Genomic DNA, 26,279 nt, shown 5'->3' with positions numbered 1-26,279 from the left:
CTAAATAAATTTCTTTAGACTGGTCCGAAGTAAGTTCCATCCCCACACAAAATAAAATATGCATTTTTTAAGCCACTATATAAACACCTCTCATAATGGGAGTGGGGGAATGGATTCTGACAGCTGTTTTTTTTACAGGGGGAACAGAATCCGACGGCAAAAAAACAGCCGTCGGAATCCGTTCCCCCTGAATTTTTTACACAAGGAGGATCTTCTAATATCTATCAAAAAGCTGCAAAGACTAAGGCCCCCATAGCCTAGTGATCAATTCACTGGCATATAGAGCTGGTGATTTTTCGGTGAAACAAGTTCAAGTCCCGGCTCGTGGACTTTGTTTAATCCCATATTTTCCTATCATAATAAAAGGCAAAAACTCCTAAATATATTTCTTTAGACTGGTCCCAGGTAAGCTCCATCCCCACACAAAATAAAATATTCATTTTTTAAGCCACTACATAAACACCTCTCAAAATGGGAGTGTAGGAACGGATTCCGACAGCTGTTTTTTTTACAGGGGGAACAGAATCCGACGGCAAAAAAACAGCCGTCGGAATCCGTTCCCCCTGAATTTTTTACACAAGGAGGATCTTCTAATATCTATCAAAAAGCTGCTAATTATTAGGCCCCCATAGCTTAGTGGTCAATTCACTGACATATAGAGCTGGTGATTTTTTGATGAAACAAGTTCTAGTCCTGGCTCGTGGACTTTGTTTTATCCCATATTTTCCTATCATAATAAAAGGCAAAAACTCCTAAATATATTTCTTTTACACTGATGCCAGGTAAGGTCCATCGATACACAAAATAAAATAAGCATTTTTTTAAACCACTTCATCAACACCTATCAAAATGGGAGCGGGGGAACGGATTCCGTCAGATGTTTTTTTTACAAGGGGAACAGAATCCGACGGCAAAAAAACATCCGTCGGAATCCGTTCCCCCTGTATTTTATACACAAGGAGGATCTACTAATATCCATAAAAAAGCTGCAAAGACTAAGGCCCCCATAGCCTAGTGATCAATTCACTGGCATATAGAGCTGGTGATTTTTCGGTGAAACAAGTTCAAGTCCCGGCTCGTGGACTTTGTTTAATCCCATATTTTCCTATCATAATAAAAGGCAAAAACTCCGAAATATATTTCTTTTACACTGATGCCAGGTAAGGTCCATCCCCACACAAAATAAAATATGCATTTTTTTTAAGCCACTTCATCAACACCTCTCAAAATGGGAGTGGGGGAACGGATTCCGACAGCTGTTTTTTTTACAGGGGGAACAGAATCCGACGGCAAAAAAACAGCCGTCGGAATCCGTTCCCCCTGAATTTTTTACACAAGGAGGATCTTCTAATATCTATCAAAGTCCTAGTAATTATTAGGCCCCACAGCCTGGTGGTCAATTCACTGACATCTAGAACTGGTGATTTTTAGATGACACAAGTTCAAGTCCCGGCTAGTGGCCTTTTTTTAATCCCATATTTTCCTATCATAATAAAAGTAAAAAACTCCTAAATATATTTCTTTTACACTGATGCCAGGTAAGGTCCATCCCCACACAAAATAAAATATGCATTTTTTTAAGCCACTTCATCAACACCTCTCAAAATGGGAGTGGGGGAACGGATTCCGTCAGATGTTTTTTTTACAGGGGGAACAGAATCCGACGGCAAAAAACAGCCGTCGGAATCCGTTCCCCCTGAATTTTTTACACAAGGAGGATCTTCTAATATCTATCAAAAAGCTGCTAATTGTTAGTCCCCCATAGCTTAGTGGTCAATTCACTGACATACAGATCTGGTGATTTTTCGGTGAAACAAGTTCTAGTCCTGGCTTGTGGACTTTTTTTAATCCCATATTTTTCTATCATAATAAAAGTAAAAAACTCCTAAATATATTTATAAATATATTAAACTGCTGCTGACTTATTGACCCCTATAGCCTAGTGGTCATTGCACGGGAGTTAAGCACTCTAGGGCTTTGGGTGACACGAGTTCAAGTCCCAGTTTGTAATTTTTCTTGATCCTGTACTCTGCTATCATAATAAACAGCAAAAACTCCATAAAATTATTCCCTAAACTGATGCACTTATTTAATGAGCTTTCCTGTAGCTCAATCAGTAGAACATTGGTGTTTACAATGCCAAGGTCATAGGTTCGATTCCCAGGGAAAGCAAAATCTGACAGGAATTCAAAATGTGTACCATGAAATTCAATCTACATCGCTCTGGATCAAAAGTCTGCCAAATTCTTAAATGTAAACGATGACAGTTAACCTCCATCCCCACACAAAACGCAATCAGCCATTTTTTTTAAGCCACTACATAAACACCTCTCATAATGGGAGTGGGGGAATGGATTCCGACAGCTGTTTTTTTTTACAGGGGGAACAGAATCCGACAGCAAAAAAACAGCCGTCGGAATCCGTTCCCCCTGTATTTTTTACACAAGGAGGATCTTCTAATATCTATCAAAAACCTGGTAATTCTTAGGCCCCCACAGTCTAGTGGTCAATTCACTGACAATTAGAGCTGTTGATTTTTAGGTGAAACAAGTTCAAGTCCCGACTCGTGGACTTTTTTTAATCCCATATTTTCCTATCATTATAAAAGTCAAAAACTCCTAAATATATTTCTATGGACTGGTGCCAGGTAAGCTCCATCCCCACACAAAATAAAATAAGCATTATTTATGCCACTTCATCAACACCGCTCATAATGGGAGTGGGGGAATGGATTCCGACAGCTGTTTTTTTTACAGGGGGAACAGAATCCGACGGCAACAAAATAGCCGTCGGAATCCGTTCCCCCTGTTTTTTTTACACAAGAAGGATCTTTTAATATCTATCAAAAAGCTGCTAATTGTAGGGCATCTATAGCCTAGTGGTCAATTCACTGACATATAGAGCTAGTGATTTTTCGGTGAAACAAGTTCAAGTCCTGGCTCGTGGACTTTGTTTTAATCCCATATTTTCCTATCATAATAAATGGCAAAAACTCCTAAATATATTTATTTTACACTGATGCCAGGTAAGGTCCATCCCCACACAAAAAAAATATGCATTTTTTAAGCCACTACATAAACACCTCTCATAATGGGAGCGGGGGAACGGATTCCGTCAGATGTTTTTTTTTACAGGGGGAACAGAATCCGACGGCAAAAAAACAGCCGTCGGAATCCGTTCCCCCTGAATTTTTTACACAAGGAGGATCTTCTAATATCTATCAAAAAGCTGCTAATTCTTAGGTCCCCATAGCCTAGTGGTCAATTCACTGACATATAGAGCTTGTGATTTTTCGGTGAAACAAGTTCAAGTCCTGACTAGTGGACTTTTTTTAATCCCATATTTTCCTATCATAATAAAAGTCAAAAACTCCTAAATATTTTTCTTTAGACTGGTCCCAGGTAAGCTCCATCCCCACACAAAATAAAATATGCATTTTTTAAGCCACTACATAAACACCTCTCAAAATGGGAGTGGGGGAACGGATTCCGACAGATATTTTTTTTACAGGTGGAACAGAATCCGACGGCAAAAAAACAGCCGTCGGAATCCGTTCCCCCTGTATTTTATACACAAGGAGGATCTCCTAATATCTATAAAAAAGCTGGAAATTCTAAGGACCCCATAGCCTAGTGGTCAATTCACTGACATATAGAGCTGGTGATTTTTCGGTGAAACAAGTTCTAGTCCTGGCTCGTGGACTTTTTTTTATCCCATATTTTCCTATCATAATAAAAGGCAAAAACTCCTAAATATATTTCTTTTACACTGATGCCAGGTAAGGTCCATCCCCACACAAAAAAAATATGCATTTTTTAAGCCACTACATGAACACCTCTCATAATGGGAAGAGGGGAACGGATTCCGTCAGATGTTTTTTTTTACAGGGGGAACAGAATCCGATGGCAAAAAAACAGCCGTCGGAATCCGTTCCCCCTGAATTTTTTACACAAGGAGGATCTTCTAATATCTATCAAAAAGCTGATAATTCTTAGGTCCCCATAGCCTAGTGGTCAATTCACTGACATATAGAGCTTGTGATTTTTCGGTGAAACAAGTTCAAGTCCTGACTAGTGGACTTTTTTTAATCCCATATTTTCCTATCATAATAAAAGGCAAAAACTCCTAAATATATTTCTTTAGACTGGTCCCAGGTAAGCTCCATCCCCACACAAAATAAAATATGCATTTTTTAAGCCACTACATAAACACCTCTCAAAATGGGAGTGGGGGAACGGATTCCGACAGATGTTTTTTTTACAGGGGGAACAGAATCCGACGGCAAAAAAACAGCCGTCGGAATCCGTTCCCCCTGTATTTTATACACAAGGAGGATCTACTAATATCTATAAAAAAGCTTCAAATTCTAAACACCCCATAGCCTAGTGGTCAATTCACTGACATATAGAGCTGGTGATTTTTCGGTGAAACAAGTTCTAGTCCTGGCTCGTGGACTTTTTTTTATCCCATATTTTCCTATCATAATAAAAGGCAAAAACTCCTAAATATATTTATTTTACCCTGATGCCAGGTAAGGTCCATCCCCACACAAAAAAAAAATGCATTTTTTAAGCCACTACATGAACACCTCTCATAATGGGAGCGGGGGAACGGATTCCGTCAGATGTTTTTTTTTACAGGGGGAACAGAATCCGACGGCAAAAAAAACAGCCGTCGGAATCCGTTCCCCCTGAATTTTTTACACAAGGAGGATCTTCTAATATCTATCAAAAAGCTGCTAATTCTTAGGTCCCCATAGCCTAGTGGTCAATTCACTGACATATAGAGCTTGTGATTTTTCGGTGAAACAAGTTCAAGTCCTGACTAGTGGACTTTTTTTAATCCCATATTTTCCTATCATAATAAAAGGAAAAAACTCCTAAATATATTTCTTTAGACTGGTCCCAGGTAAGCTCCATCCCCACACAAAATAAAATATGCATTTTTTAAGCCACTACATAAACACCTCTCAAAATGGGAGTGGGGGAACGGATTCCGACAGATGTTTTTTTTACAGGGGGAACAGAATCCGACGGCAAAAAAACAGCCGTCGGAATCCGTTCCCCCTGTATTTTATACACAAGGAGGATCTACTAATATCTATAAAAAAGCTGCAAATTCTAAGGACCCCATAGCCTACTGGTCAATTCACTGACATATAGAGCTGGTGATTTTTGGTTGAAACAAGTTCTAGTCCTGGCTCGTGGACTTTTTTTTATCCCATATTTTCCTATTATAATAAAAGGCAAAAACTTCTAAATATATTTATTTTACACTGATGCCAGGTAAGGTCCATTCCCACACAAAAAAAATATGCATTTTTTCTCCTCACTACATAAACACCTCTCATAATGGGAGTGGGGGAATGGATTCTTACAGCTGTTTTTTTTACAGGGGGAACAGAATCCGACGGCAAAAAAACAGCCGTCGGAATCCGTTCCCCCTGAATTTTTTACACAAGGAGGATCTTCTAATATCTATCAAAAAGCTGCTAATTCTTAGGTCCCCATAGCCTAGTGGTCAATTCACTGACATATAGAGCTTGTGATTTTTCGGTGAAACAAGTTCAAGTCTCGACTAGTGGACTTTTTTTAATCCCATATTTTCCTATCATAATAAAAGGCAAAAACTCCTAAATATATTTCTTTAGACTGGTCCCAGGTAAGCTCCATCCCCACACAAAATAAAATATGCATTTTTTAAGCCACTACATAAACACCTCTCAAAATGGGAGTGTAGGAACGGATTCCGACAGCTGTTTTTTTTACAGGGGGAACAGAATCCGACGGCAAAAAAACAGCCGTCGGAATCCGTTCCCCCTGTATTTTTTACACAAGGAGGATCTTCTAATATCTATCAAAGTCCTAGTAATTATTAGGCCCCACAGCCTGCTGGTCAATTCACTGACATTTAGAACTGGTGATTTTTAGATGACACAAGTTCAAGTCCCGGCTAGTGGCCTTTTTTTAATCCCATATTTTCCTATCATAATAAAAGTAAAAAACTCCTAAATATATTTATTTTACACTGATGCCAGGTAAGGTCCATCCCCACACAAAATAAAATATGCATTTTTTTTAAGCCACTTCATCAACACCTCTCAAAATGGGAGTGGGGGAACGGATTCCGACAGATGTTTTTTTTACAGGGGGAACAGAATCCGACGGCAAAAAACAGCCGTCGGAATCCGTTCCCCCTGAATTTTTTACACAAGGAGGATCTTCTAATATCTATCAAAAAGCTGCTAATTGTTAGGCCCCCATAGCTTAGTGGTCAATTCACTGACATACAGATCTGGTGATTTTTCGGTGAAACAAGTTCTAGTCCTGGCTTGTGGACATTTTTTAATCCCATATTTTTCTATCATAATAAAAGTAAAAAACTCCTAAATATATTTATAAATATATTAAACTGCTGCTGACTTATTGACCCCTATAGCCTAGTGGTCATTGCACGGGAGTTAAGCACTCTAGGGCTTTGGGTGACACGAGTTCAAGTCCCAGTTTGTAATTTTTCTTGATCCTGTACTCTGCTATCATAATAAACAGCAAAAACTCCATAAAATTATTCCCTAAACTGATGCACTTATTTAATGAGCTTTCCTGTAGCTCAATCAGTAGAACATTGGTGCTTACAATGCCAAGGTCATAGGTTCGATTTACCAGGGAAAGCAAAATCTGACAGGAATTCAAAATGTGTACCATGAAATTCAATCTACATCGCTCTGGATCAAAAGTCTGCCAAATGCTTAAATGTAAACGATGACAGTTAACCTCCATCCCCACACAAAACGCAATCAGCCATTTTTTTAAGCCACTACATAAACACCTCTCATAATGGGAGTGGGGGAATGGATTCCGACAGCTGTTTTTTTTTACAGGGGGAACAGAATCCGACAGCAAAAAAACAGCCGTCGGAATCCGTTCCCCCTGTATTTTTTACACAAGGAGGATCTTCTAATATCTATCAAAAACCTGGTAATTCTTAGGCCCCCACAGTCTAGTGGTCAATTCACTGACAATTAGAGCTGTTGATTTTTAGGTGAAACAAGTTCAAGTCCCGACTCGTGGACTTTTTTTAATCCCATATTTTCCTATCATTATAAAAGTCAAAAACTCCTAAATATATTTCTATGGACTGGTGCCAGGTAGCTCCAACAAAATACAAACGGCAACAAAATAGCCGTCGGAATCCGTTCCCCCTGTTTTTTTTACACAAGAAGGATCTTTTAATATCTATCAAAAAGCTGCTAATTGTAGGGCATTTATAGCCTAGTGGTCAATTCACTGACATATAGAGCTAGTGATTTTTCGGTGAAACAAGTTCAAGTCCCGGCTCGTGGACTTTGTTTTAATCCCATATTTTCCTGTCATAATAAAAGGCAAAAACTCCTAAATATATTTCTTTTACACTGATGCCAGGTAAGGTCCATCCCCACACAAAATAAAATAAGCATTTTTTAGGCCACTTCATCAACACCTCTCAAAATGGGAGTGGGGGAACGGATTCCGACAGATGTTTTTTTTACAGGGGGAACAGAATCCGACGGCAAAAAAACAGCCGTCGGAATCCGTTCCCCCTGTATTTTATACACAAGGAGGATCTTCTAATATCTATCAAAAAGCTGCTGATTATTAGGCCCCCATAGCTTAGTGGTCAATTAACTGACATATAGAGCTGGTGATTTTTTGGTGAAACAAGTTCTAGTCCTGGCTCGTGGATTTTCGTTTTATCCCATATTTTCCTATCATAATAAATGGCAAAAACTCCTAAATAAATTTTTCTTTAGACTGGTCCCAGGTAAGCTCCATCCCCACACAAAATAAAATATGCATTTTTTAAGCCACTACATAAACACCTCTCAAAATGGGAGTGGGGGAACGGATTCCGACACATATTTTTTTTACAGGTGGAACAGAATCCGACTGCAAAAAAACAGCCGTCGGAATCCGTTCCCCCTGTATTTTATACACAAGGAGGATCTACTAATATCTATAAAAAAGCTGCAAATTCTAAGGACCCCATAGCCTAGTGGTCAATTCACTGACATATAGAGCTGGTGATTTTTGGTTGAAACAAGTTCTAGTCCTGGCTCGTGGACTTTTTTTTATCCCATATTTTCCTATTATAATAAAAGGCAAAAACTTCTAAATATATTTCTTTTACACTGATGCCAGGTAAGGTCCATCCCTACACAAAAAAATATGCATTTTTTCTCCTCACTACATAAACACCTCTCATAATGGGAGTGGGGGAATGGATTCTGACAGCTGTTTTTTTTACAGGGGGAACAGAATCCGACGGCAAAAAAACAGCCGTCGGAATCCGTTCCCCCTGAATTTTTTACACAAGGAGGATCTTCTAATATCTATCAAAAAGCTGCTAATTCTTAGGTCCCCATAGCCTAGTGGTCAATTCACTGACATATAGAGCTTGTGATTTTTCGGTGAAACAAGTTCAAGTCCCGACTAGTGGACTTTTTTTTAATCCCATATTTTCCTATCATAATAAAAGGCAAAAACTCCTAAATATATTTCTTTAGACTGGTCCCAGGTAAGCTCCATCCCCACACAAAATAAAATATGCATTTTTTAAGCCACTACATAAACACCTCTCAAAATGGGAGTGTAGGAACGGATTCCGACAGCTGTTTTTTTTACAGGGGGAACAGAATCCGACGGCAAAAAAACAGCCGTCGGAATCCCGTTCCCCCTGTATTTTTTACACAAGGAGGATCTTCTAATATCTATCAAAGTCCTAGTAATTATTAGGCCCCACAGCCTGCTGGTCAATTCACTGACATTTAGAACTGGTGATTTTTAGATGACACAAGTTCAAGTCCCGGCTAGTGGCCTTTTTTTAATCCCATATTTTCCTATCATAATAAAAGTAAAAAACTCCTAAATATATTTCTTTTACACTGATGCCAGGTAAGGTCCATCCCCACACAAAATAAAATATGCATTTTTTTAAGCCACTTCATCAACACCTCTCAAAATGGGAGTGGGGGAACGGATTCCGACAGATGTTTTTTTTACAGGGGGAACAGAATCCGACGGCAAAAAACAGCCGTCGGAATCCGTTCCCCCTGAATTTTTTACACAAGGAGGATCTTCTAATATCTATCAAAAAGCTGCTAATTGTTAGGCCCCCATAGCTTAGTGGTCAATTCACTGACATACAGATCTGGTGATTTTTCGGTGAAACAAGTTCTAGTCCTGGCTTGTGGACATTTTTTAATCCCATATTTTTCTATCATAATAAAAGTAAAAAACTCCTAAATATATTTCTATGGACTGGTGCCAGGTAAGCTCCATCCCCACACAAAATAAAATAAGCATTATTTATGCCACTTCATCAACACCGCTCATAATGGGAGTGGGGGAATGGATTCCGACAGCTGTTTTTTTTACAGGGGGAACAGAATCCGACGGCAACAAAATAGCCGTCGGAATCCGTTCCCCCTGTTTTTTTTTACACAAGAAGGATCTTTTAAAATCTATCAAAAAGCTGCTAATTGTAGGGCATCTATAGCCTAGTGGTCAATTCACTGACATATAGAGCTAGTGATTTTTCGGTGAAACAAGTTCAAGTCCTCGCTCGTGGACTTTGTTTTATCCCATATTTTCCTATCATAATAAAAGGCAAAAACTCCTAAATATATTTATTTTACACTGATGCCAGGTAAGGTCCATCCCCACACAAAATAAAATAAGCATTTTTTAGGCCACTTCATCAACACCTCTCAAAATGGGAGTGGGGGAACGGATTCCGACAGATGTTTTTTTTACAGGGGGAACAGAATCCGACGGCAAAAAAACAGCCGTCGGAATCCGTTCCCCCTGAATTTTTTACACAAGGAGGATCTTCTAATATCTATCAAAAAGCTGTTAATTATTAGGCCCCCATAGCTTAGTGGTCAATTCACTGACATATAGAGCTGGTGATTTTTCGGTGAAACAAGTTCTAGTCCTGGCTCGTGGTCTTTGTTTTATCCCATATTTTCCTATCATAATAAAAGGCAAAAACTCCTAAATATATTTATTTTGCACTGATGTCAGGTAAGGTCCATCGACACACAAAATAAAATAAGCATTTTTTAAACCACTTCATCAACACCTATCAAAATGGGAGCGGGGGAACGGATTCCGTCAGATGTTGTTTTTTACAAGGGGAACAGAATCCGACGGCAAAAAAACACCGGTCGGAATCCGTTCCCCCTGTATTTTATACACAAGGAGGATCTACTAATATCCATAAAAAAGCTGCGAAGACTAAGGCCCCCATAGCCTAGTGATCAATTCACTGGCATATAGAACTGGTGATTTTTCGGTGAAACAATATCTAGTCCTGGCTCGTGGACTTTGTTTTATCCCATATTTTCCTATCATAATAAAAGGCAAAAACTCCTAAATATATTTCTTTAGACTGGTCCCAGGTAAGCTCCATCCCCACACAAAATAAAATATGCATTTTTTAAGCCACTACATAAACACCTCTCATAATGGGAGTGGGGGAATGGATTCTGACAGCTGTTTTTTTTTACAAGGGGAACAGAATCCAACGGCAAAAAAACAGCCGTCGGAATCCATTCCCCCTGTATTTTATACACAAGGAGGATCTACTAATATCCATAAAAAAGCTGCGAAGACTAAGGCCCCCATAGCCTAGTGATCAATTCACTGGCATATAGAGCTGGTGATTTTTCGGTGAAACAAGTTCAAGTCCCGGCTCGTGGACTTTGTTTAATCCCATATTTTCCTATCATAATAAAAGGCAAAAACTCCTAAATATATTTCTTTTACACTGATGCCAGGTAAGGTCCATCGACACACAAAATAAAATAAGCATTTTTTAGGCCACTTCATGAACACCTCTCAAAATGGGAGTGTAGGAACGGATTCCGACAGCTGTTTTTTTTACAGGGGGAACAGAATCCGACGGCAAAAAAACAGCCGTCGGAATCCGTTCCCCCTGTATTTTTTTACACAAGGAGGATCTTCTAATATCTATCAAAAAGCTGGTCATCCTTAGGCCCCCACAGTCTAGTGGTCAATTCACTGACATTTAGAGCTGTTGATTTTTAGGTGAAACAAGTTCAAGTCCCGACTCGTGGACTTTGTTTAATCCCATATTTTCCTATCATAATAAAAGGCAAAAACTCCTTAATATATTTATTTTACACTGGTGCCAGGTAAGCTCCATCCCCACACAAAATAAAATAAGCATTATTTATGCCACTTCATCAACACCGCTCATAATGGGAGTGGGGGAACGGATTCCGACAGCTGTTTTTTTTACAGGGGGAACAGAATCCGACGGCAACAAAATAGCCGTCGGAATCCGTTCCCCCTGTTTTTTTCACACAAGAAGGATCTTTTAATGTCTATCAAAAAGCTGATAAATGTAGGGCATCTATAGCCTAGTGGTCAATTCACTGACATATAGAGCTGGTGATTTTTCGGTGAAACAAGTTCAAGTCCCGGCTCCTGGACTTTGTTTTAATCCCATATTTTCCTATCATAATAAAAGGCAAAAACTCCTAAATATATTTCTTTTACACTGATGCCAGGTAAGATCCATCGACACACAAAATAAAATATGCATTTTTTTAAGCCACTTCATCAACACCTCTCAAAATGGGAGCGGGGGAACGGATTCCGTCAGATGTTTTTTTTTACGGGGGGAACAGAATCCGACGGCAAAAAAACAGCCGTCGGAATCCGTTCCCCCTGAATTTTTTACACAAGGAGGATCTTCTAATATCTATCAAAAAGCTGCTAATTCTTAGGATCTCATAGCCTAGTGGTCAATTCACTGACATATAGAGCTGGTGATTTTTCGATGAAACAAGTTCAAGTCCTGTCTCGTGGACTTTTTTTTAATCCCATATTTTCCTATCATAATAAAAGGCAAAAACTCCTAAATATATTTATTAAGACTGGTCCCAGGTAAAATCCATCCCCACACAAAATAAAATAAGCATTATTTATGCCACTTCATCAACACCGCTCATAATGGGAGTGGGGGAACGGATTCCGACAGCTGTTTTTTTTACAGGGGGAACAGAATCCGACGGCAAAAAAACAGCCGTCGGAATCCGTTCCCCCTGTATTTTATACACAAGGATGATCTACTAATATCTATAAGAAAGCTGTAAATTCTAAGGCCCCCATGGCCTAGTGGTCAATTCACTGACATGTAGATCTGGTGATTTTTAAATGGCACAAGTTCAAGTCCCGGCTTGTGGGCTTTTTTTAATCCCGTATTTTCCTATCATAATAAAAGGCAAAAACTCCTAAATATATTTCTTTTACACTGATGCCAGGTAAGGTCCATCCCCACACAAAATAAAATATGCATTTTTTTAAGCCACTTCATCAACACCTCTCAAAATGGGAGTGGGGGAACGGATTCCGTCAGATGTTTTTTTTTACAGGGGGAACAGAATCCGACAGCAAAAAAACAGCCGTCGGAATCCGTTCCCCCTTTTTTTTTTACACAAGAAGGATCTTTTAATATCTATCAAAAAGCTGCTAATTGTAGGGCATCTATAGCCTAGTGGTCAATTCACTGACATATAGAGCTGGTGATTTTTCGGTGAAACAAGTTCAAGTCCCGACTCGTGGACTTTTTTTAATCCCATATTTTCCTATCATAATAAAAGGCAAAAACTCCTTAATGTATTTCTTTAGACTGGTCCCAGGTAAGCTCCATCCACACACAAAATAAAATTTGCATTTTTTAAGCCACTACATAAACACCTCTCATAATGGGAGTGGGGGAATGGATTCCGACAGCTGTTTTTTGTACAGGGGGAACAGAATCCGACCGCAAAAAAACAGCCGTCGGAATCCGTTCCCCCTGTATTTTATACACAAGGATGATCTACTAATATCTATAAGAAAGCTGTAAATTCTAAGGCCCCCATGGCCTAGTGGTCAATTCACTGACATGTAGATCTGGTGATTTTTAAATGGCACAAGTTCAAGTCCCGGCTTGTGGGCTTTTTTTAATCCCGTATTTTCCTATCATAATAAAATGCAAAAACTCCTAAATATATTTCTTTTACACTGATGCCAGGTAAGGTCCATCCCCACACAAAATAAAATATGCATTTTTTTAAGCCACTTCATCAACACCTCTCAAAATGGGAGTGGGGGAACAGATTCCGTCAGATGTTTTTTTTTACAGGGGGAACAGAATCCGACAGCAAAAAAACAGCCGTCGGAATCCGTTCCCCCTGTATTTTTTACACAAGGAGGATCTTCTAATATCTATCAAAGTCCTGGTAATTATTAGGCCCCACAGCCTAGTAGTCAATTCACTGACATTTAGAGCTGGTGATTTTTAGATGACACAAGTTCAAGTCCCGGCTAGTGGCCTTTTTTTAATCCCATATTTTCCTATCATAATAAAAGTAAAAAACTCCTAAATATATTTATATAGAGTGGTGCCAGGTAAGCTCCATCCCCACACAAAATAAAATAAGCATTTTTTAGGCCACTACATCAACACCTCTCATAATGGGAGTGTGGGAACGGATTCCGTCAGATGTTTTTTTTACAGGGGGAACAGAATCCGACAGCAAAAAAATAGCCGTCGGAATCCGTTCCCCCTGTATTTGTTTACACAAGAAGGATCTTCTAATATCTATCAAAGTCCTGGTAATTATTAGGCCCCATAGCCTAGTGGTCAATTCACTGACATTTAGAGCTAGTGATTTTTAGATGACACAAGTTCAAGTCACGGCTAGTGGCCTTTTTTAATCCCATATTTTCCTATCATTATAAAAGGCAAAAACTCCTAAATATATTTCTTTAGACTGGTCCCAGGTAAGCTCCATCCCCACACAAAATAAAATATGAATTTTTTAAGCCACTACATAAACACCTCTCATAATGGGAGTGTGGGAACGGATTCCGACAGCTGTTTTTTTTTACAGGGGGAACAGAATCCGACGGCAAAAAAACAGCCGTCGGAATCCGTTCCCCCTGTATTTTTTACACAAGGAGGATCTTCTAATATCTATCAAAAAGCTGCTAATCCTTAGTCCCCCATAGCCTAGTGGTCAATTCACTGACATATAGAACTGGTGAATTTTCGGTGAAACAAGTTCAAGTCCCGGCTCGTGGACTTTGTTTAATCCCATATTTTCCTATCATAATAAAAGGCAAAAACTCCGAAATATATTTCTTTTACACTGATGCCAGGTAAGGTCCATCGACACACAAAATAATATATCCATTTTTTTAAGCCACTTCATCAACACCTCTCAAAATGGGAGTGGGGGAATGGATTCCGACAGCTGTTTTTTTTACAGGGGGAACAGAATCCGACGGCAAAAAAATAGCCGTCGGAATCCGTTCCCCCTGTATTTTTTACACAAGGAGGATCTTCTAATATCTATCAAAGTCCTGGTAATTAATAAGTCCCACAGCCTAGTGGTCAATTCACTGACATTTAGGGCTGGTGATTTTTAGATGACACAAGTTCAAGTCCCGGCTAGTGGCCTTTTTTTAATCCCATATTTTCCTATCATAATAAAAGTAAAAAACTCCTAAATATATTTATATAGAGTGGTGCCAGGTAAGCTCCATCCCCACACAAAATAAAATAAGCATTTTTTAGGCCACTACATAAACACCTCTCATAATGTGAGTGGGGGAACGGATTCCGTCAGATGTTTTTTTTACAGGGGGAACAGAATCCGACGGCAAAAAAACAGCCGTCGGAATCCGTTCCCTCTGTATTTTATACACAAGGAGGATCTACTAATATCTATAAGAAAGCTGCAATTTCTAAGGCCCCCATAGCCTAGTGGTCAAATCACTGACATATAGATCTGGTGATTTTTAAATGGCACAAGTTCAAGTCCCGGCTTGTGAACTTTTTTTAATCCCGTATTTTCCTATCATAATAAAAGACAAAAACTCCTAAATATATGTATTTTACACTGATGCCAGGTAAGGTCCATCCCCACACAAAATAAAATATGCATTTTTTTAAGCCACTTCATCAACATCTCTCAAAATGGGAGTGGGGGAACGGATTCCGACAGCTGTTTTTTTTACAGGGGGAACAGAATCCGACGGCAAAAAAAACAGCCGTCGGAATCCGTTCCCCATGTATTTTTTACACAAGGAGGATCTTCTAATATCTATCAAAGTCCTGGTAATTATAAGGCCCCACAGCCTAGTGGTCAATTCACTGACATTTAGAGCTGGTGATTTTTAGATGACACAAGTTCAAGTCACGGCTAGTGGCCTTTTTTAATCCCATATTTTCCTATCATAATAAAAGGCAAAAACTTCTAAATAAATTTCTTTAGACTGGTCCCAAGTAAGCTCCATCCCCACACAAAATAAAATAAGCATTATTTATGCCACTACATCAACAACGCTCATAATGGGAGTTGGGGAACGGATTCCGACAGCTGTTTTTTTTACAGGGGGAACAGAATCCGACCGCAAAAAAATAGCCGTCGGAATCCGTTCCCCCTGTATTTTATACACAAGGAGGATCTACTAATATCTATAAAAAAGCTGCAAATTCTGAGGCCCCCATAGCCTAGTGGTCAATTCACTGACATATAGAGCTGGTGATTTTTCGGTGAAACAAGTTCAAGTCCTGGCTCGTGGACTTTGTTTAATCCCATATTTTCCTATCATAATAAAAGTAAAAAACTCCTAAATATATTTCTTTTACACTGATGCCAGGTAAGGTCCATCCCCACACAAAATAAAACATGCATTTTTTTAAGCCACTTCATCAACACCTCTCATAATGGGAGTGGGGGAATGGATTCCGTCAGATGTTTTTTTTACAGGGGGAACAGAATCCGACGGCAAAAAGACAGCCGTCGGAATCCTTTCACCCTGTATTTTTTACACAAGGAGGATCTTCTAATAGATCTTCTAATATCTTCTAAAAGACCCCAGCCCTTGCATCACCACTGGACCCCAGAGCAGCTCCCTATACTGAGGCTAGTCAGAGTCAGTGCTGTCATACTTCAGGACCACCAACAGCTCAGAGCATCTGCCAGACACAGGCAGTCAATCACACACCCAATTCAGGAATTTAAGTTGAGATGATTTTGTCAAATTAAACCAAGTGCTTACCAGCATGCTTTAAAATATCTTCTTTTGTGTTCCGCAGAAGAAGTTCATACAGGTTTGGACCTTTAAAATGTTGGTTCATGTGTGTTCTGTTGATGGGTGTGGCATTTATATTGTGATTATACACTAACGGTTCTTGTATTATACTGTAAATAGATGTATCAAGAGAGGACACAGATAGCTCTGATAACTCTGTGTGTGTGTGTGTGTGTGTGTGTGTGTGTGTGTGTGTGTGTGTGTGTGTGTGTGTGTGTGTGTGTGTGTGTGTGTGTGCGTGCGTACGTTGCTTGCGTGCGTGCGTTGCTTGCGTGCATGCGTGCGTTGCTTGCGTGGGTGCGTGCGTGCATATGCATGCTTGTGTGTGTGTGTGTGTGCGTGTGTGTGCCCCCGAAAGTAGCAGTAGCCACCCCATGGCCGCCCCATGTATAAAACTCCAGTTCCGCCACTGGGAGTGGGGGAACGGATTCCGACAGCTGTTTTTTTTTTTTTTTGCCGTCAGATTCTGTTCCCCCCGTGTTTCTTACAGAAGGAGGTCAAATCCCAGCTCTTGGAAATATATTTCTTTAGTCACTAATCTAAAACGAAAATGACTCCTTTATTTTGTGTTCTTCCAAATAATAATCCACTTGAATACAAATGTGATGTTTTCACAAGTAGATGAAAACCTGAGCCCAGGGATGCAAGAGAGAGACTGTCTGTATCCTTAATGTTCTTCAGAACCAACCAGCTGCTGTGTCTCAACTCAAGTATTGATTAACAAGTCCAGGGAACACAATGTTCTGAGGATATCTGTGTTCAAGCAGCATAGTACTTGATGCATCAGTTTCTGGATAGCATTATTGTGTTTTGTATTATGCTTTGTTTTTTAATTGGCCATGCATTTTTCAGAGAGTTTGAGGACAACTGTTGCAGATTACCTGATGCTGGTGATTGGTTCATAGTGTGCTGGTAATTACTTCATAGATACAAGCTTTTATGTAAACAAAGCCTTGCTGAAATCTTTCATAAAAAGTCTTACGTGTCTTTTTGCCTTGTTGTATAGATGACGGACAGATTTTTTTCAACAATAACATTGTCTTCCTCTCTTATGCATTTCTGCAGCTGGTTCCTGTTTTGCCCAACTGCTATTTAAACAGCTTTAAGTTCAAGTTCACTTTCACTATATTGTTATTCATCACTTGTTTGAATACCAGAGAGAAGCAAAACAACAACAACAACAAACAAAAAACAACAACATATACATTTATATACAGTAATTACATAGAATTTTATGCAATTTATGCATGCCAACTAAATGGCAAAAACTATATTTTGTACCACCATGATATATTTCATAATATGTACCATGGAAATACTTTGACATTCTTTGAATTACCTTTGGATATTGCAAGTAAATTCTGGTATTTATCAATCAGTAATCCTTCAGCATCATGGTATATATCAACGTCTCACAGCATCATGTACCAAAGTACCAAAACAGTACGTCTTTGTGAGATTAACCTCAAGTATAACTTGCTTGATGGTGTTCTTCACCATAGTGTGCAGGCCAAAACAAACAGAGGGAGAAAAAGTTTAGCTCAGTGCCACTGAGTCAGAGCTGAATTGCACATAGATCTTTGTGTGTGAGAGAGAAATGCCAGTGTGAGAAAGAGGTGCCAATGAGGAACATGTGTGAACTACACATCGTCATGCATCGTTCAGCACTCTAACTTGATGGTTAATGTAGTGGAAACTATCAAGCGAGTTTTATAGTTTTCTGTCTCTAGAAATCTCTGTTTTATGATCTAGAAATATTTGCATGAATGGAGAGTTATGCTTTGTATCTTGAACCATAATTAAAGTCACCATGAATTTAAGATTGACATTTTGGCATGAGGGCGGGACAACCTGTCACATGACATCACAGCAATAGCAAACCACAACTATCCAACGATCCAATCAATTCCTGATGGACAAAATAAAGACCTGTCCATTTTTTTTTTTTTTTTTTGCATTTGAGAAGCTGTTTCACTCGGGACAAAATAAGGAAGAAAAGGCTATCGCAACTTCTGTTTCATGGCAACTTTAAATTCTGAAATGAGTCTTTATTAACATTCCTTTTGAATTGATATAAACTTTTGGATAAATGTTACTTTTTTATGTTCTGGGAAATATATAACTTATGTAGCTTCTGAAGTGCATTACTAAATGAGAGGGAAAAAAAGGTCTTTAAAAAAATATATATATATATATTTACACCCCTGGCTCTCAACGCATCGTTTTGTCACCCTGTGCATCAGTGAATGTTTCCAGCTTTTGTAATAGTTGTGTATAAGTCCCTCGTTTTTCTTATAGTGTGAAAATATGGAGCTCAAAATCATACAGTCACTGCTGGAAAGGGTTTATGCAGAAGATAAACCTGTGATAAACACTGACTATGACCTGCTGTGATCTGGTGTCATTGTTTTTTCCCACCAGAAGCATCTAACCCAGATAACCGTGTTTTAATTGCAGGCTAAGGGAGTTCCCAAACTCGGGATCCTGTTTTCCCTTTTTCATTTCACATCATTGTTTGCTGAAGCAGCCAGTCATGCTGGATGGTCAGGAGGTCTCACCACGGCCTGTCCTTCTTTTCCCAGCACACTCAAAACATTGCCTCGAAGGGATGACCTCACCTATTGTTCGACCTCACATTGAAATACATTGAACGCTGAGACATGATGTGCAAATAATTGAACATGTTTCCTTTCATACCAGCCAATGTAAACTGTAGCTACAATTGTAAAAATAAATAAACAAACAAACCAATATTGCAAGATTAATTTATAACAGTAATATATTAAAACAGATGTGCACAGTGCTAAAGTCTACTACAGTAGCCTACAAAATACTTATGTAATCACAATGACTCAATATACTTAGCATTATAAAATATACTCGTATTTAACATCTACATTAATACTGTACAAGTCAGACTTGCAGGTATTGTTTATTTTAGCTGAAACAGAAGCGGACAGAGCAGAAAGAGTTTACCGGATTCCTCTGTCAGATAGAAAATGTATGGAATCACAATTATCTGAAAAATGATAGTTTCTGTCCACATATAGTTGGTAGCTTACTTGTAAATCAACAAAACCAATGCGTTGTTAAAGGTTACTGTAAACTCATCGGATAGATTGCAAACTACTCTTAATCAAGTTAAGTTACATTCCATTAGTACTTTGCCCGTGAGAACATATACATGTGATGGCATAGATTGTGGCATGAGTGAAACAGTCATTTTTCATTTCCCATTTTGGGTTTAGAGCTGAACTGCTGATCAAAGAGAAGAACAACTGCTCTATGATCTTCAGTCAATTCACTGAAAAACTTCAGTTATTAAACTTTCATCATAAATGTGTCAGCTAGACATGTTGTCTTCTCTTTTCAAAATATATGCAAGACAACAAGCTTGTATGAAAAGATGACATCAGCGCAATAATGGCTTCCCCGTTTGCGCTCGGAAAGTGTTGATGACTAACCAGTGTGCGCACAGTTTCATGTGTAAGTCACACGTTCCTCCATGGTGCTTTCTCAAGACATTCCCACTTATGTGAGGTCACACCAGGAACACAGATGGCTGATCTTTAGAAATGGTTTTAAACTTCAGCTGCGAGTTCATGTACATTTTTCTTCATTTGAACTTATATCTCAAAGAGTATTAAATGGGTATTTCTTCCAAATTGTCTGTCTGTCTTACATATAACGCTATTTTTAATGACTGTGTACCTGCAATGTGTTTTAATGTATTAAATACTTACAAAAATGGACCCCCATGTTTCATTTATGGACAAACACGGTTTAAACATTCTTCAAACTATATTTGTGTGTGTTCTAAATACAGGTTTGGAGTGAACTACTTCTTTAAACAGACATTAACCTTGCCTTGATTGAGATACCTGGATACATTTCCAACTCGCACAGCATTAAAATGATTTAAACTGGCACGACATGTACAAATAGGCATTCCTACACCTACACTGGTCGAGTACATAGTATCACAGTTCATCCAGATATGAATTTCCCAGCTCTATAGCCTGCAGTGGTGTGATTCATAAAGGACTGGCTGAGAGTAGCAGCGCGGACACTGGAGACTGCGGGCCATCTTTGTAAACTTGGGCTTTATCAGGGAACTGATCTCTATGGATACAACAGGGAGATTCACCAGCCCACATTCTCTCTGATGTTCCAGTGAAACAGATGAGAAACCCTGTTTTTTATTCTTTCTCTGCTCACTTCTTTATGCAGTCTCAACTATTTTTGCTTCATCACAGCTGTCGCTAAAATTCACAGGGTACGGGACGAGATTTGTGAGAGGGCCACCCTAAACCCAGAGAGCAATTAGCAGTTTTGTTACGGTAATACAGTAACAACTAACTATAGTTCAAAAGTTTGGTGTCACTAAGAATTTTTTAAAGAAATTAATACTATTGCTCAACAAGGATACATTAAATGTATCATAAGTGACTGTATAGACATTTGTAATGTTACAAAATATTTCTCTTTCAAATAAATGCTGTTATTTTTAATGCTTTATCAAAGAATCAAACAATGCATCACAATTTCCACAAAAAATATTAAGCAGCTCTTTTCAACATTGATAATAAGTTGATAATAATTAATAACGTTGATAAAGTTGATAACAACGTTGATAATAATAAGAAATGTTTCTTGAGCACCAATTCAGCATATTAGACTGATTTCAGAAGGATCATGTGACACCGAAGACTGTAGTAATGATGCTGAATAACCGGAATGAATAAATTACATTTTAAAATATAGTTTTTTATTACAATAATATTTTACAATATTACTGTATTTTACTGTAAATAAATGCAGCCTTGGTGAGCATGATTCAAAAATAAAAAAACTGAGGAAATATTGGCGCACAAAATTATCTTCTATATGCTATAGAACCTCAGACTATATGCTATATATCCTCAGACCCCATTTATTTCCCTGTTCTATAAACCCATTAGAAATTCTGGAGAAGCCGTGTTGAATTACCCTTTCCGGTGCTACAAACTGACATCAAGACTAGCTATGTAATTTGATTACATGAATGAACACAGGGCTATAATAAAGAACACACAGATATGGGAAATGCACAAGGCTCCTCTTGTGTTCTAGACATTGTTTATACACACACACACACACACACACACACACACACACACACACACACACACACACACACACACACACACACACACACACACACACAGACACACACACACACACACGCACACACACACACACAGACACACACAGACACACACACACACGGAGGAAAGGAAGCTGGAAGCATCTGCAGAGGATATGTGTGGCATCCTTCCTCAGTTGTCCGGGAAACAGACGAACGGAAACCTGGAGGAAGTTTCCCATGTGATGAATCCAAAGAGAGGACGTCAATTGCAAACAGCTAAACAAAGCTAAACAGACATGAAAATCTATCTATCTATCTATCTATCTATCTATCTATCTATCTATCTATCTATCTATCTATCTATCTATCTATCTATCTATCTATCTATCTATCTATCTATCTATCTATCTATCTATCTATCTATCTATCTATCTATCTTTGTTCTGTGACTAAATTATGCATGTATTTTTCATATTGTTTTTGATATATTTTTAGGCTTAATTGGGACTTCTGTTGTTTATAAGCATTACTGGGGCAAAATGGTCACACAAAAGCTTGATCTAGGCCACAGTTGCATTTATCAACACAATGAATTTAGACAGCGTTGGGAAGATAAGGGATGGGAAACTGTCAAGGAAGCAAGTGACAATCTGTTGATGTTGTCTTGCTGTGAGGCAGACCCTATTTTAAGCTCACACCGCTGAGTGTTAAGGCCACAAATCATCATTGTGTCATCTTGTCACTAGAAAGTGCGGTAAAATTGTACCTCACTTCCTTTCATCTGCTACTACTGTAATATGCTGTTATACCACAGGAATGGAAATACATGACTGAAAAACTATCAAACTAGTTTATTTATAGATTTCTGGGTAATTTTTCGAACTGGGTGAAGTCAAAGAGCTCACAAGGCCTATTATGATATTCTGGTACTTTATGTAGATCTTTCAGTGAAAGTATACGGGATGTATTGCCTGTTTTATCGATTGTCATGTGAAAAACATAAGTTTGATCACGTAGAATAGTAATAGAACATCTAAGATGCGATTCACAACAAATGTGGGATGAGTAAAGGCCATAAAGGCCAAGGATGATAACAGCTTATAACTATAAGTTTAATAATTGTTCTAATTCAGAAGGAAACTTTATTGTTTGTTGGGGTTTAATCGTTATAGTTGCCGCTTTTACATATATGCATAAATAATACATCCTTTGTGACATATTGGTGGTATACCAGTATAATAATTTTTCTTATTATATTACAGTAAGCAACACAACTGTTGTCAACATTGATAATAAAAAGAAATGTTTCTTGAACACCAAATCAGCATGATTTCTGAAGGATCATGTGACACTGAAGACTGGAGTAATGATGCTGAAAATTCAGCGTTGCCATAAAATGAATAAATTACATTTTAAATATATATATATATATATATGGAACCTTTGGGGAAAATCATAAAAGATTTTCAAACTCCAATACCATGTTGTGTTTGGGATGCTGAATGTGCAGGTGCCCTCACCAGGCTTTTTAGGATAAACCAGCAAGACTTCCTTTGGTCAACCACACTGGTTAACCAGAGAACGACAAGCTTGGCTATGTTGGTTCACCATGCTATACCAGTACCAAAACAGCACTAACCAACCTAAAGTAGCCTTGACTGACATGGCAGTTTATACTGGTCTTTTCAACAGGGTATTTCTTTTATATTTTCAGCTTAAAATTATAGTGGTGCTTATATAAACAAATACTGAGAGAGGAAATGTGCACAAAAAGTAGCAATTAGTGTCTAAACCCGGTGAGAGGAACGTGTTGCTAAAATAAAGACCTCCTGTTTCTCACGGATAAGGGAGGGCATGGTCTATATTTAGCATGTCTGAAGCAAATCACAAACTGATAAGCATATACCCGGGGCTTGATTATAATTTTTTCTGTCCTTGTCAATTGTTTTTGCATACGGGACACTTGGTTGGCATCATTGATACAGATGATTTGGTCATTTTAAGTTCCATGGATAACCTGAATTGATCCAGTGAATGTTTCGACAAAAATCGGAAATTAAAACATTAGAATATTTCTTGCATTTCAATATGAATGAATGAATGAATGAATGAATGAATGAATGAATGAATGAATGAATGAATGAATGAATGAATGAATGAATGCATGCATGAATGAATGATCAATAATCATCTTGTTGGGGTTGAAATACAAATCTGTCAAAATGGAGGAATTGGCCAGGATGTTTTCATTAGATGCACTCTCTTTGAAACACACTACGGTGTCTAACTACTGTACATGTAATAATACAGTTATAAGAATGTGATTTCAGCAATAAATGTTATGCTCGACGGAACAATAAACCTGTATTAAGTATGCATGACCTTGTACTATACAATCTGGGACTGACGTCATTGCAGAACAAAATACCATATCAAGCCAGTTCCTGTGCACTGAGGGTCAGAGTAATCACAGACAACAGTCCTGGTAGAGATTAATTATAGGGATATGATTTTAAAACAGTACAATAGTTCAAGAAGTGACGCTGTGCCCTTTCTCAACAAGATGACAAAAGTTCAGAGGTGGATGAAGAAACTGGTAAAGGACAACTGTCAAACGAATAAATGCATTAAGTGCTTCTCTTCTTGAAGAACATGTGAAATATAAGATGAAAACATGAAAAACGGCCTCTGAGTGTTTGCTACTACTGCCACCCCATGGAATAATTCTGCTGTGACACTTACATGAATTACCACTGTAAAGCAGTTTTATTTTTTGTTATCAATTGAGTTATATTACTGTAAACTAGTTTTTAATAACATTATGTATTAGTTTTTATTTTATATTTTACGTTTTCATTTTTATTTTGATTAAAGTTTTTATTTCCTTTTTTTGTTTTATTCTCTTTATAATATGCCTATACATTTTTATTACTTTTTATTTTATTCGTGTTTGTTATTTTAGAGCATTACATAATAAATGAAAAATAAAATAAAAAATAAAAAATAAGTTAATGTTTTTAAGTAAACATTTATTTAGGCTAATGAAATGTATTTATGGCATAGGGTTTAGTTAACTATATTACTGTAAACATGTTGAAAAGTAAAATCTACGAATATTAATTGTCAGTACAAATAATAAACTTACATGCTATTATTGTGTACATACTATTGCAATACATAAGTAAATGTATAATGGCATACTGTATATAGCTTAATACACACATACAGACTTGCTTAGTTTTTAATATAACTTGTATGTACTCTGGTTGTATTAGGTCATTTCAATATTTTAATAGTATGATAAAGCTTGTTTTTATTTAGAACTATATAGACCTAACTATTAATTTTATTCTCATTTACCTTACCTTCAGGGTGGGAAATTAACTTTTTTGTCCACCAGCCACAGTGGCTGGTGGATGCCCAATTTTACCAGCCACTTATATTTTTTACCAGCCACTTTTTCCGGAATTCAAATTGCAAGAAAGAAATTGCTTCAATACGTTTTTTCTTTATTTCAGAATAATCTGGGATCCAGATTCCAGGATCCTCCAGCTTAAATTCAAGGCTTTTTAAGACCTTTTTAATACCATTTCAAATGAAATTCAATGCCAACTTCGTACCCATTCCAACATAAGTATGAGGGGAAAATATCAAATCTGTATACATTTTAAACCCTGGAAAAATAATTATGTAGGCTACTATGTAGGCTAATTGAATTCAATAAAAAGTTTTATTTAAATGATCAGTCATATTTAATACATACGCAACAGCGTTGTAGCGCGCTTGGTGTGTGTAGGCCAGTGTTCATTTTGGCAACCATTTTTGATTTAGTCTTCATCTTCAGACGAAAATGCTTCTGAATGCAAACTTTTAGTCATTACTTTTAGTAAACTGCAGTTACTTTAGGTAGCTATTTTATATGTAGTCTTTAGACAGAAAATGTCATAATTATTCTCTCTGGGCCATTCAATTAAGCTTATGATAAATTATTTACATTGCACTCTTTAGCAGTAGCACTTGTGCAATTCTACATATCCCTTTTCCTAAGTTCCGTGGTTCTCCAATTTTTTTGAGTGCCGTACCCCCTGGTACCCCCTCTCTTCCACTTAGACTGCAGTCACACCTTTTCCATTAAGGGACAATATTCGCACCCTTTAATACATTTTTCCATTTAATTTTTAACCTTTATAATACCTTTTAAAAATAAATAATGCTTTAAATAAAACAATGTTCAATAAATATGCAATGTTAAAAAACGTTTAATATTAATACAAATATTATATTAAAATAGCCAGTAGGTGGCGGTCATCGAGTCATTCATTCATTGAATCTCATGATTCGTTCAAAGCCACAGATTTCGTTGCAAAATAGAGCAATAAGCCTGCCTGACTATAAAATCAATGTCACATTTGAAATCGTGTGGATATTCGGGAAACATTGCATTCTTGCTCATATATGATCAACATTAAAAACACTGCTGGATATCAGCCTGCATTTTGATCGCAGATTTAGTCGCACAAACAGCGCAAGCGGCTCGTGACAGAACACAGACCGACTGAATGACACTTTAATTTAAGTAGAAAATCTCAAATAAAGATCGCTGAACTCCAGCTTGTCTGTATTTTCAGATCATCCGTGCTTCAGCAGTGTACGTTACGTTAGAGAGCGCGCGCGCGCATGGTTGCCAGATACTATTGAAAAGACAGTGTAGAAAACATGTTCTTTTAACAGAAAAGCTCTGATTTGGGGTTTAAATGATTGAATTCTGGCATTTATGGCCACAGCGGATTAAACCGACACTTTCCCATTTCAGACGAACCTAAGTGCAGTGCATAGACTCGTCGGGAAGGTAGGATAACCATTCCCTCGGTTTCCCTTGGTCATCAATGCGCCACTTGTTAGAAAATAACCTTTTCGTTTTCTTTACTTCACCCTCAGTTTGTAGTTGTTCATTTATAACTGCTGACTCCGCTGCGGGCCTCCTAACTCCAGGGATA

The sequence above is a fragment of the Phoxinus phoxinus genome (assembly GCF_949152265.1).
Source record: "Phoxinus phoxinus genome assembly, chromosome: 15".
Taxonomy (NCBI): domain Eukaryota; kingdom Metazoa; phylum Chordata; class Actinopteri; order Cypriniformes; family Leuciscidae; genus Phoxinus; species Phoxinus phoxinus.
This window is presented reverse-complemented; position numbering follows the sequence as displayed.